The sequence below is a fragment of the Arachis ipaensis genome, chromosome B1 (genome assembly GCF_059453495.1).
Source record: "Arachis ipaensis isolate K30076 ecotype BB chromosome B1, ASM5945349v1, whole genome shotgun sequence".
Classification (NCBI taxonomy): domain Eukaryota; kingdom Viridiplantae; phylum Streptophyta; class Magnoliopsida; order Fabales; family Fabaceae; genus Arachis; species Arachis ipaensis.
In genome coordinates, this window is record NC_142436.1 from 35,979,662 (window position 1) to 35,991,792 (window position 12,131).

Genomic DNA, 12,131 nt, shown 5'->3' on the forward strand with positions numbered 1-12,131 from the left:
GCATAATCATATTAGAAGAGTGATGGTTGTGGATCCTATTGATGAGATAGAAGATCAAAATATACTTGGAGTAGATGGTGAGACGATCCACCATATTGAAACGAGTGATGCTTGGGGTAGATGGAGAGATCAACTTGCACAAGAAATGTGGAACCAATGGAGGAGAAGACATCACGCTCGATAATTGTAATAATTTTTCCATGTGTGAGGTTGTCTGTCGTAACATTGATTTCATTTTGTTTATGTGTTTGTGTTCTTGTATAAGAGTTGTGCATGTATGCTTATTAGTGCAAGTAATTTTTTACTTTTGAGACTTCTTTGTAACTTTCATTTGGATAATAGTAATGTTTTTTTAGTGAATTTAATTGTGATAATGTTAATTTTAATTAAATATATTTGTTATTAGGGGTATTTTAGTAAATTTGAAAAGATTAGAATCGATAATAATTTTGATTAAACATATTTTTATTAAGGATATTTTAGTAAATTTTTTATTAGAAGTATTTTTGTAAATTCAAAATGTAAAAAAAGTAATAATTTTAATTAAACATATTATTAAGTGAAATTTAGAATCAATAATAATTTAAGTAAAGATACTTGATATTGGGGGTATTTTGATAAATTTAAAAAAAATAGAATCAATAATAATTTTAGTTAAACATATTTGATATTGGAGGTATTTAAGTAAATTTAAAAAAATAGAATCAATAATAATTTTATTTGAACATATTTAATATTAAGGGTATTTTAGTAAATTTAAAAAAATTAGAATCAATAAACAATTTAGCTAAAGGTATTTGATATTAGGGGTATTTTAGTAAATTCTAAAAAAAATTAGAATCAATAATAATTTTAGCTAAACATATTTATTATTAGGGGTATTTTAGTAAATTTATTATTAGAGATATTTTATAAATTAAAAAAAAAACAATGTAAAAAATAATATTTAATTAGCTTTATATTTAATTTTTAGTCATTAATAATTTAATTTGAATGAGTAAGGATAATTTTGACATATTACATAATATGACTAATAAATTTAAACTCAACCAAACAAAAATTTATTTATTCCTAGGATTATTACATAACATTCCAAGACATTAAATTTTATAAACAAATATAGGTATCTTCTATTCCAAGTAATCTTATTCCTAGGTATTATATTCCTAGGAATAACATTCCTAGTAATAAAATTTAATTTTTGAACCACACACACCCTGTGAGTAACTGTAACTGGTTAATTTGTTAGTGCGGGTGGGGGGAAGAACAAGAGTAGTGGTGTGTTGGTGAGAGTAATAATACTGTTTGGTTTGAGTGGAGTTTCCTTGATGGATTGTGACTGGGTGAATTATCAAGGAAATTAGAAGATGGGCGAAGTGCGTGTGCGGATTTGGTGTTATTTTGCATGGGGAAAGAAAGACTGGGAAAGGATCAAGAGATGGGTCCCATTGTGTTCCTATTTTTGTCTGTGAAATACTTAAATTATCTATACTATTTTTGTGTCCTTTTTTATATTTTTATTTTGAGTATTTAAAAAGTTGATCAAAAATAAAAGAAAACAATAAATAAATTGATCGTTAATATTATAAAAATGAATAATATATATAATTATAAAAATATCATTTTTTATTTTTTTGTTTTTGATTTTTAAAGATAAAAAAAAGAGGTGGCTTTTAATCATGTCTAACCTCCTTAGTCATTGATGCTCAGAGTCTTGGACCTTGCTTTATATATATATATATATATATATATATATATATATATATATATATATATATATATATATATATATATATATATATATATATATATATATATATATATATATATATATTGCTGTTTCTTTTACTTCAAGGATTAAATTTTTGTTTATTTCAGAAAATTCATAATAATTCTCTAAATCCCTATTCCTTGTACATCAACATTCTTTGATTCTAATTTAAATATGCACTGTTCATGTCATGCATTCAGAGTCACAGAAAATACCACCACATTTGAATAAATGAGACTACTCTAAAATTAAACTCAATTTCTCATGCACTACATCTTTTCTCTAATAAAAATTAAATTTCAAGCTCAGTGAATAATACATGAGGCATCTTTCAACATTAAAGCAAATAACAGAAAATTTCAAAATAACAGAACTAAACTCGAACCTAGGAATCTAACTAATAAAGGATAATGTAATAAACAAAGTAAAATAACAGAAAACCGGAACATAACATAGTAAGAGCGAGAAGGAATATATAATGAAAAGAACTCAACCACCTCAGTTATGTTGGTGGCCATCTCATTCCTCTGACTATGCTCCTCAGTGAAGATGATTTGCTTCCCTTTGGTCCCATAGAAAAGCCATAAGCGAAGCGACAACACCAAACTTAAAGGTTTGCTTGTCCTCAAGCAAAGAAGAACTGAAAACAAAAAACAAATATTATGATGAAAGAAGAATAAAAGGATAAAAGAACAGGAGAGAATTAGGATTGGGGGGTGGATGATTTGAAATCAGGCACTGATGGGTTTAATTTGGGCGTCGCATGCGACGCGTACGCGTACAGCACGCGTAAGCGTGGGTCGCGCTAATTTCAAGCGACGCGTACGCGTCTGGGATGCGTACGCGTGGATGGCCAGGATTGGAAAACGACGCGTCCGCGTCAGGGACGCGTACGCGTGATGGGACTTGTGCTCCCAGCACAGTTCCAGCCCTATACCATCATAACTCTCTGGCCAAACACTTTTTACGCCGATTTTACCATGTCACGCGTGCGCGTCAAGGACGCGTCCGCGTGGAGTGTCGAAAACCAGAGTGACGCGTACGCATCTGGTACGCGTACGCGTGGGTAAGCTGGTGCGCAAGGCATAGTTCCTACACAACTCCAGCGCAACTTTCGGCCTTTCTTCTTCTTCTCTTTTCGTTTTTTTTAATGTTCGGTTCCTGTTCGAAAATAGCTGCATGATCAGAACACACGTAAAATGAAAGAAGAACAGTAAAAACTCAATAAAAATCAAATAAGTAAGAAAACTACTACTACGAAAAATAACTAAGGATACGAAATTATCGAGTTGCCTCCCAACAAGTGCTTCTTTAATGTCACTAGCTTGACACTTGATTGTTGAATTTTCTTCCTCTTCTTCTAGTTGGTTAAAAGAAATGTGTCCAAGGGGGGAGAGGTGAAAATTAGTGCCCCCTGATATAAATTCCTCCGAACAAGCTTTCTTTTATTGTGATTAACTTGATTCACCTTACTTGTTGGTGTAAAGGTTGGATTATTTTTTTCTGACCTTCTCTCTTTCATGGATATTTTCTTCTGTTTCTTGGTCACAATCCCCTTTTCAGTGCTTTCCTTGGTTTCCTTCACTTCTTTGATTTCAAAATTTGGGTGTTGTGTGATGGTTAGAGTGTACCCTTCATCAAAAACTTCTTGAATTGGTGGTTTAATAAACTCAATATCTATGCCAGTCTCTACTTCAGTTGAGTGTATATTCCCATCATTGTTTTCATCTCTTACAGCCTCCTTTGTTTTTGCATCTTCCTCTTCTTCCATGTGTGAGGGTGAAAAGTTCTCTAATTCATTGGAGTATAAACTCTTTTGATTGATTTTCTCACTTTCTTCTATAGGATCTTGCATTATATCTCTTGGGAAGGAATTTGCTTGTTCCTCTTTCTGGGACTTGATAATCGACTGCACATGTTTCTCTACATTTTTGACACTCGTCTTTATATCATGTATGAATTCTTTCATGAGAAGCTCAATATCTGATGGTACTTGAGATGAATAAGGAGATGGTGGCTCTTGATATGAATAAGAAGGAGATGATGATTCTTGATAAGAGTAAAAAGATGATGGTTCTTGGTATGAATAGGGAGATAGTGGTTCTTGATATGGGTAGAAAGATGATGGTTCTTGATACGGATAGAGAGGTGGTGGTTCTTGGTATGAATATGGAGATGGTGGTTCTTGATATATAGTTGGAACATGGAGCACTAAAGTTTCTTTGGTTTTGACTTTGCCAACCAAAATTTGGATAGTTCCCCCATTCATAATAATATGAATCAATCCTTGGGTGTGAGTAGTAACCCTGTGATCTCTCTCCATTATTTTTCTTAGCACAAAACACCAAAAAGAATTAAACGCACCATGTGGTAAACAGGCAAGCAAAGAAGAAAGAACATAAAGAAAATTTAAACTCAATAAATAAAATAACTAGGAAGAATAAAACAACTAAGGGGACACCAAACTTAATTTCAGAAATTAAGAAAATATTAGTGCTAAATTTTTTTATTTTTATTTTTTTTGAAAATACTTAAGCAAAATTAAAAAAAATTAAAATTAAAACGCCTAATCTAAGCAAACAAACAACTAATAGTTGTTAATCACAATTAATCCCCAGCAACGGCGCCAAAAACTTGGTGCGGAATTTATAACCACAAACTAACTGGCAAGTGCACCGGGTCGTACCAAGTAATACCTCAGGTGAGTGTGGGTCGATCCCACGAGGATTGATGGATTAAGCAACAATGGTTAAATGATTTACTTAGTTAGACAAACAGAAAATAGTGTTGAGAGTTCAAAAAGCATTAATTTAAAGATAGGCGAATAAATAAGTTGGGAATAAAATATGGAGAAGACAGTTAAGGTTTCAGAGTTATCTATTTTCCGGATTGACTTTTCTTATTAATTTATTTTAATCATGCAAGATTTAATTCATGGCAAACTATATGTGACTAGACCCTAATTCCTTAGACCTTCCTAGTCTCCTCTAAAATTCATCAACCGCCAATTCCTTGGTCACTTAATTCCAATTAGAGGGTGAAGTTTAATTCTAGTTTATATGCCACAGAAACTCTAATCACCCAAATATAAAAGGATTATATGTCACGTATCCCGTTAAATCCAGATAATTAAAATTTAGGAGAATTTGTTTTCAAGCTGTTGTTCAAGTAAAGAGCTTTTCCAAGTTATACAAGAATTCATTTAGAACATGGGTCATACTTTCGTTCCATCCAAATTCATAAAATAAAGAACGAAAATAATTCTTGAAACAGAAATCAATACATAAATTAAAATAGAAAAATAATAGAATCAATCCATACAATAGACAGAGCTCCTAACCTTAACAGTGGAGGTTTAGTTGCTCATGGCTCAGAGAGAAAAATAAGGATTCTGATAAAATATATTTTGGTAGAGGTGGAATGGAATCCCCTAGAAGGGAAGTTTCTTTTCCCTTTTATGTCTAATCCTAATTAATTTAAAATCTATTTTCTAAAACTAAAATAATATATTTTCCTATTTTAAAATAAAAATTAAAGTTTAAATCAGAATTAATAGGAATCAGCGTTTTCTGCACTTCGCACTTGTCACGCGTACGCGTCGATGGTCTTCTTCGCGTGTCACGCGTACGCGTCAGGTACGCGCACGCGTTGCTGAGCAACTTCGCTTTTCACGCGTACGCGTCAGGTACGCACACGCGTCGCCATGGAAAGCTCCAAATCACGCGCACGCGTCAGGTACGTGCACGCGTCGCTCTTCGCTGTCATCTCCTTTAATTCTTGTGCTGATTCCATTTGTGCAAGCTTCCTCTCCATCCTCTAAGCCATTCCTGCTCTATATGGCCTTCTTCTCTTTTTCTGCGGAAGCTCCATCAAATCCAACCAAATGTTACCTAAAATAAACAGAATTGCACAAGACTCAAAGTAGCATCCATAGTCGCTAAAAGATAATTAATTCTTAATTAAACTCAGCAATTTAAATGCAAATTCACTAGGAAAAGATAGGAAAGATGCTCATGCATCACCCCTTCATAAGCTGCCTCTTGAGAATTGGCAGCTGAGCTCTGTACTCCACTCAAGTGCTGGAAGATCATGTTGATCTGCTGGGACATGAGCTTATTGATGAGTGGATATTTTATACGCTTTTTGGCTTCATTTTCATATAGTTTTTATTATGTTTTGTTTAAGTTTTATTATGTTTTTATAGGTTTTAGTGCAAAATTCACATTTTTGGATTCTACTTTGAGTTTGTGTATTTTATGATGATTTTAGGTATTTTTTTGGCTGAAATTGAGGAGCTTGAGCAAAAGTCTGATTCAGAGACAGAGAAAGGACTACAGATGCTGTCAGGATCTGACCTCCATGCACTTGAAAGAGCATTTCTAGAGCTACAGAACTCCAAATGGCGCGCTCTCAACAGCTATGAAAAGCTAACATCTAGGGCTTTCCAAAAATATTTAATAGTTTATACTTTGCTTTGAAAATAAAGGCTCAAAACTAGCATTCAACACCAGCCACCAGCCTTATTCCTGGCGTCCAATGCCCAAAGGGGAGTAGTTGGTGTCCCAATGCCCAAATAGGAGTCCCAAGCTGGCGTTCAATGCCCCTAAGGAGTCCTAGCACGTGGAGACACCTTTAGCTCAGCCCAAACACTCACCAAGTGGGCCCTAGAAGCGGATTTTCTCACTATCAACCTAGTTTATCTTATTTCTATAATTTTTAGTTAGCAGATTAGTATATATAGGAGGAGATCACCCTTGTTTAATAATTTTTGATCTTCTTCCGCCACTTTTACATTCGAACACTATTCTCTGTACAGTATGAGTCACTAACCTCCTCGGTTAAGGTTAGGAGCTCTGCTGATTCTTATGAATTAATAATATCACTATTTCACTTCAATCAATGCTTGATTCTATTCTAAGATGTATCTTCGTTCTTCATCCTAATGGGTTGGGAGTGTAACTTGACCGTCATCCCAATTCTACATGGGTTCTTGCGAGTCCTTGACGGGATAGTATTGAACCACCAGCTTGATTATACATCTCTTAGATGGCTAATCCTCGGCTTCGTTGGGAACTTCTCGAGACATTAGTGCAGCCGAGGTGCGGGCCGATTGATGAGGGAAAATACGTTTCCACACAAACTCACCGGCAAGTGTACCAGGTCACATCAAGTAGTAATAACTCACAAGAGTGAGGTCGATCCCACAGGGATTGATGGATCAAGCAACTTTAGTGAGTAATCAGTCTAGTTAAGCTAACAGTGTTGAATTAGATGAAATTGAAGCAACAGAAAGTAAATTCCAGGAATTATAAGTGCAGAAAGTAAAGTGATTGAATCTTAAAGAGCAAGAAACGTAAATTGCATCAAATGTAAAGAGAATTTGGGTGCTAGAAATTAAAGAGGCAGTAAATCAAAAACTCAGGACAGTTGCAGAAATTGTAAATTGCATGAAAAGTAAATTCAGATCACAGCAAGCTCAAATATAAAGTTGCAGAATGTAGATTTGCAGAAAAGTAAATCAAGCTCAAGGGAAACAAAAATGTGAAAGTGCAGAAGAACAGAATTGCAGGAAGATGTAAATTGCATAAACTAAATTGAATTCAATACTTGAAATGTAAAGTGCAGAAAAATAAATGTGTATCAAAGAGAGTCTTCTATTCTAATCCTACTCCTACTCCTATTGCTCTCTAGCAGAGCCAGCCTTCTCAATGAAGTGAAACTGATACCTTTATATAGGCTTTACAAAAAAAAATAAAATTGAAATTGAAAACAAATTACAATTTAAATGAAATTCCTAATCTAGCTTTTTCTTGTGCCTTTGAGTCATGTCAATGGGCTTTGCTTGCTTTGGGGCTTCAATGAAATGGGTTGATTTGGATTTGGCCTTGAATAAGTGGGTTAGGAGTGGCTTGATGATGCTCCAGTGGAGCGCTCCGTGCATAAAGTGAATGTCCTATTCACTTTGCCAAGCGTGCCCTTTCACGTGCTCAACTTCTCCTCCAGCGTTCACTTAGTGAACGTCACGTTCACTTGTTGAACGTTGCTCCTTGGTGCTTCCTTGGTGCGCACCATTCTTCATGGGCGCTCTCCCAGTGAACGCTACGTTCACATTTTGAGCACTGGCTTATGTATGGAAGCCCAAGCCTTGCCTTCCCAACTTGGAATTCATGAGAAAGTGAAGAAAGTGAATGTGGCGTTCACTTCCAAAGTGAACGCTAGTTGTTTGTGTTCCTAAGCGTGGTTTTTGGGCCTTAAAGATGCCTTTCACTTATGCTTCAATTTCATGCCAAATATAAATTGTTATATATCGTTGGAAAGCTCTGAATTTCAGCTTTCCAACGCAACTAGAAGCGCATTAATTGGATATCTGTAGCTCAAGTTATGGTCCTTTGAAGAAGGCATGATCATGCTGTTTTGGAGGCCGAAAATGCTCAATTAGTGAGCGTGGCGTTCACTTAGTGAGCGCTGTTTGGAGGCCAAAGTTAATGACAGCTTCTAAAGACCAAAATTAATGTTCACCCCATACTGTTATATATTGTTGGAAAGCTCTGGATGTCTACTTTCTAATGCATTTGAGAGCGCATCATTTAAAGCTCTACAGATCACGTTATCCTCTTGGAAGGTGAAGAGGTCAGCTGGCCTTACTGCAGGTTGATACTATGTTCATCTTTGCACTTTCGAGGTAAGTTTTCTCCCTCAGATTTAGTGTCCACCATGCAGTGCCATATATGCTTGGAAAGCTCTAGATTCCTACTTTCCAATGCCACTAAAATCACCTCATTTGGAGTTTTTTAGCTCAAGTTATTCTTGTTGGAGTGTGAAGAGGTTAGGGTTGCAAATCCTCTTTGCTTAACTCAGAAGCCTCTTTGAGTTTATTTCTAACTCTTTTGCCACCTTGGGAGTGTGATTCTTCTTTTAGTGCTTTTATTGCTTCTTTTTCTGTTATTTCCTACAAAATTTATAAAATCAAAAGATCAAAGAAATATACCATTGAAGCACAAAAGCATTCAATATTTAAGCACTAATCATTAATTTCTTATATGAAAAAGCATAGAAAAACATGACACGATGGCATGTCATCACCGATTAGGGCCTTTATGGTATAGGCTAGAACCAAAAGAGCAGCATTTTCTGATCCGAAAGATCCGACCTTGTATGTGGCATTTTGAGTAGGATCACCAAGGGAATGGACTGCTAGAGCTTCACCCCCGTTCAGATTGGATGACCGCTGACCCGGCATTTGATCTGAAGCAGAGGAGATTATGACCACCGACCCGGCGTTAATCATATACAGCTTGCCATGGAATGAATCAATCAAAATTTGGAGTAGATGGTAAGAAAAGTTGATCTAGAAGGAAGAAGCATCTCCGAAGCCTCAACCGTTCTCATACCATTGATTTCACACCTATCCAGTAACGTTTTATTTAATTATTCTGTTTTATGCGTTTTCTCGTGACAACTATCTTTTCTATCCGCCTGACTAAGATCTGCAAGGTATGCACTGCTTGCTCAAACCAACAATCTCTGTTGGATTGACCCTCACTCACCTGAGGTATTACTTGGACGACCCGGTATACTTGCCAGTCTATCTGCGCGAAACGTGCAGAGTCAGTTTTGTGCAACACTTATTCTGTGCCAAAATGGCGTCCAGAGTATCCACCTCCACGACTCCTCTCTTCTGAGTAGCCTCAGTGTTCACAGGGTTCCTCTCAGAAGTGTACATGTATTGGTTGTTGGCAACCATTTCAATGAGCTCCTGCGCCTCCTCAGGTGTCTTTCTCATGTGGAGTGAGCCACCAATCAAGTGGTCTAGTGACATCTTGGACAATTCAGAGAGGCCATCATAGAATATCTTCAACATGGTCCACTCTGAGATCATGTCTGGAGGGCATCTCCTGATCAGCTGCTTGTACCTCTCCCATGCTTCATAGAGGGATTCTATCTCTTTCTGTCTGAAAGTCTAGACCTCCACCCTAAGCTTACTCTGCTTCTGAGGTGGAAAGAACTTGGTCAGAAATCCATTGACCACCTTCTCCCATGTGTCCAGGCTCTCCTTAGGCTGAGAATCTAGCCATAGCCTTGCCCTGTCCCGTACAGCAAAGGGGAAGAGCATGAGCTTGTAGATTTTCGGGTTCACTCCATTAGTCTTGACAGTATCACAGATCTGCAGAAAATTTGATATGAACTTGTTGGGATCCTCCTGCGGGAGTCCATGAAACTGGCAATTCTATTGCACTAGAGTGACCAGTTGAGGCTTTAGCTCGAAGTTGTTTGCACCAATCGCAGGGATGGATATGCTGCGCCCATAAAAGCTAGATGTGGGTGCAGTATAAGAGCCAAGGACCTTCCTTGCGTCTCCTCCATCGTTTGGATTAGCTGCCATTGTTGTATCTTCAGCTTTTTGCTCAAGAGATTTCGTGAGATTCCCTCTGGCTCTGCAAGCTTGAGCTTATTACAAACGCCGCCTTAAGGTCCTCTCAGGTTTAGGATCAGGATCAAGAAGAGATTCCTTATTCCTGTTCCTACTCATAAATAAGAAGAAACAAACCAAGAAAAGGGCAAGAAGGGGGACTCTATGTTAGAGTATAGAGGACTCCCTGTGAGAAACTCTAATAAAGAAATCAAAGGAGATAAAGTAGGAAAAAGAATTTGAAAATAAAGATGTCTTTAATTTGAAAATTTTTCGAAAATAAAGAGAAAGAAAGAAGTCAAGAAGTTTTCGAAAAAGAAGAAAGAAAAAGAATAATTAAAAAGACACCAAATTTAAAAGCAAAACAAGATAAGATAAAAAATTAACTAACAAGATTTGAAAGTAAAGATAAAATTTTCGAAAATCAGAGAAGAAGAAGTCGAATCAAGATTTTGAAATTCAAACCGGAAAGAAAGAAAAACTAGAGGAATACTAATCTTAAAATTAAAATAATATAAAGAAAACAATTAATGAAAAAGATTTGAAAACAAAGATAGAAGATTTGTCTTTTTTTTAAATATATATATTCTTTTTTCGAAAGTTGAAAAAGAAATAAAAAGAAAATATCAAACTTAAAATTTGAAATTAAAAATAAGACAACTAAAGTAAGATTTGAAAATCAATAGATAAATAAGATAAAGATCAAGAATCAAGAAGGATAAACAAGATATGATTTGAAAATTTAAAAAAATCGCTAACAAGAGACATCAAATTTTAAAATTTGAAATTAAAATTAAGATAAGGATGCAAGGATTATCTTAAAAGTTTTTGAAATTTAAAATTTAAAAGGAAAGGGGTTTTTAAAATTTTTAAAATTCAAAAAGAAAACAACAAAGGAAACACCAAACTTAAAATTTGAATTTGAATAAAGATAAGATACAAACGCAAAAAGATTAAATTAAAATTTCGAAAAGAAAAGGAGAACACTAAAGGAACCCCAAACTTAAAAAATTTAGAATCAAATAACACTAATTTTGAAAATATTGAGAGAGAAACACTAAAAGGCACCAAACTTAAAATTTTGAAATCAAATAAGAGAAAATAACAAAAAAAATTCGAACAAAAAAAAAGCAACCACGATTAATTTTCAAAAATTAGGAAGAGCAGAAAAATTAACGGGAACTAAAGGACACCAAACTTAAGATCTGAAACAAAATTTGGGACATAGATAAAGCTGACTAAGATTAATTTTTCAAAATTTTTTTAAGAAAAGAAACAAAGAAGGTTCGAAAATTTAACAAGAAACACAATTAAAAGAAAAAACTAGTAGAAGTACCTAATCTAAGCAACAAGACAACCGGTAGTTTGTCAATCTCGAACAATCTCCAGCAACGATGCCAACAACTTGGTGCGCAAAAGTTGAACTCGCACAACTTCACCAACATGTGCACCGGGTCGTCCAAGTAATACCTCATGTGAGTGAGGGTCGATCCCATGAGGATTGTTGGATTGAGCAAACAATAGTTGTCTTACAGGACTTAGTCAGGCGAATAGAAAAAGAGGTTGTTGTTGAATTCGCATGAAACAAGAAAGTAAAGAAAAGTAATTAAAAATAGATAAAGAGATAATATATGAAAGCAATTAAGGCTTCAGAGATGCTTATCCTTCTGGATTAATCCTTCTTACTCACTATTCCAACGATTATTGATTCATTCCATGGCAAACCATTAATGATTAAAACCTAATGTCTTAGCGAGTTAATCTCCCCAGTTACTAAAACGCCACAGACAAGGTCAATTCTTTCAGATCAGAGGGTGAAGCTCAGAAATCTAGTTTAGCGCCATAAAAACCTCAATTACCCAAAGCTAACTGGATTATATGTCACATATCTAATTAGCCCAGATAAATTGCGATTTAGGAGGAGTGCTTTCAAGTTGTAGCCCAAGCGAG

General features: G+C 35.2%; 1 non-coding gene across 1 annotated transcript; it reads left to right on the top strand.

Moving 5' to 3' along the window:
- Positions 1–9,643: 9,643 nt before the first annotated feature.
- LOC148576214 (small nucleolar RNA R71) lies at positions 9,644–9,752 on the top strand. Its single transcript, XR_015903754.1, has one exon. It is a non-coding gene; the product is annotated as a small nucleolar RNA R71 (small nucleolar RNA).
- Positions 9,753–12,131: the final 2,379 nt, after the last annotated feature.